Source organism: Cetorhinus maximus, chromosome 23 (genome assembly GCF_964194155.1).
Source record: "Cetorhinus maximus chromosome 23, sCetMax3.hap1.1, whole genome shotgun sequence".
NCBI classification, from domain to species: Eukaryota; Metazoa; Chordata; class Chondrichthyes; order Lamniformes; family Cetorhinidae; genus Cetorhinus; species Cetorhinus maximus.
Window position 1 is genome coordinate 50,811,935 of NC_135901.1, and position 2,174 is coordinate 50,814,108.

Genomic DNA, 2,174 nt, shown 5'->3' on the forward strand with positions numbered 1-2,174 from the left:
AGCGCATGCGTGGGCGCCATCTTTACAGAGGTTGCAGACCCGGATGAATGACCCGCAGGAGTGACAATAAATCAGAGATTTGGTGTGAAATCAATGGGTTGTTGTAAAACAGGAGATCAGGGTAACAGTCAGAAACAACAACAACTTCTATTAACATCATACATCATCCCAGTGAGCTTCACAGGAAATCATAAAATAAAGTATAACATTCAGACACAGGAGGTGACCAAAATACTTAATTAGTCGCTTGTTTGTACAGAATTTGATTATTAACGAAAAAAGAGACAAGCTGTCAAAGCTTTTCCTGTTGCACTCACCAGGACAGACGCAAGAATCCCAAATTTCAAAGGGAACCACAATTTATACTGCACGAGAAAAGGGTGCTGATTGGTTGGCCCGTCGGCTCTGATTGGTTGTTGCCATGGGCAATACAGCCAGGAGCTGAAATCCCCTCTGCTTTTGTTTAATTCCACAAAACACCCCTTGCCTGGACTTGTTCCTTCTGCCTGCAGAGGACAGGTCCCTGTGGATGAACATACGTAGCTTCTAGCAAGTGTACGTGAGACACATTACTAGCCTGACTGATAACTTTTGAAATTTGGTTTTCTTCCCTCTATCCTGATGAGTACAAGATAAAATGTTTTGACAGAATGTCTTTTTTTATTAATACTCAATTGTCTTAAAGGGGGAAAGTGTGGTAGACAAAGGGAGAGAATTTCAGAGCTTGGGGTCGAGGGAACTGAAGGCACGGACACTAATGGTGGAGCAATTAAAACAGGGACTGCTAGAATTAGAGCAGTGCAGATATTATAGAGGGTTGTGGGTCTGCAGGAGACACACAGAGAAGAGAGGAGGCCATTGGGGGATTTGAAAACAAGGATGAGATTTTTAAAATCGAGTTGCTCCTTAAACAGGAGCCAAGGAAGGTCAGGGAACGGGCCTAGCTGTGAGTGAAGACACAGACAGCAAAAATATGGATGTCTTCAAGGTTACAGAGGGTAGAATGTGGGAGACCAGCCAGGAGTGTGTTGGAATGGTCCGGTCTGGAGGTAAACATGGCCGTGATAAGGGTTTCAGCAGCAGAGGAGACACTCCTGAGACAGGGGTGAGGTCAGGTGATATTACGGAGGTGGAAACAGGCGATCTTAGTGATGGCACAGACATGAGGTCAGCAGCTCATTTCGAGATGAAATGTAACACCGAGGTTGTGAACAGACTGGTTTAATCTCAGACTGTTCCCAGGGAGAGGGATGGAGTTGGTATCTGGGAAATGGAGATTGGAGCAGGGACTGAAAACAGTGTCTTCAGTCTTCTCAGTATTTAATTGGAGTTAATTAGTCATCAGGAAGAGAAGCAGGAACCAGAATGGGCCATGAGACTGATCCCAGGTTTAACTTAGTTAGAGAGGGAGAGAAGGAAGGAAGGAAACTCTGGGACATTGGGAGAAACCACCTTCATAATCGCTCATTAAATCGCCACACAATAAGTTTTGGACACAAGGTTAACATCTGCTATTCTGTATGATCAGTCAGGGGGTATCAGATTAATGTTTTGTTTCGAGTAATCACTGAACTGAATGATCAGACATATTGTCAACTCCAGTTGGAGAAATTTGTTAAAAAGATACAGAAAGAATTGTCCAAAACTCTGTCTGGATTTCAGCACAGGGAGGAGGGAGAGTGTGTGGGACGGGGATTTGCAGCTTTGGAGGAACAAGAGAGGAAAAAATGTTCCATAGAAACTAGAATTGTCTGCTCTGAATTTATATCCTGTTCTTACAGTGATGACTTTTATAAACTCCTTTTACAGATAATTAGAAGGGGAAGATTTTCAGGCAGGAAACTCAAACCAAACATCACATCAAGATCTGACACAGTCACTCGATTCATCAGGACTTGAATATCATCACCTTTGAATGTGGACGGAGAAACGTTTGTCTGTTCTGTCTGTAGGGAAAGATTTCAAACATCAGTGTGACTGGAAAAGCACCGAGACACACACACACACCCGAGTGAGAGTGTCCCACTGCACTGACTGGAAAGAGCTTTAACCAGTTACACAGCCTGAAATAACATCACACCATTCACAGTGGGGAGAAACTGTACACATGTTCTCTGTGTGGACGAGGCTTCAACTGATTAGCAAACTTGGAGAGACACAGGGACACCTGGACC

The 2,174-nt window shown here is 43.9% G+C and overlaps 1 long non-coding RNA gene across 1 annotated transcript in view; it reads left to right on the top strand.

The window, feature by feature from the left end:
- LOC144698290 (uncharacterized) overlaps positions 1-2,174 on the top strand; it is a 493,807-nt gene that overhangs the window by 398,510 nt on the left and 93,123 nt on the right. The window lies entirely within an intron of this gene.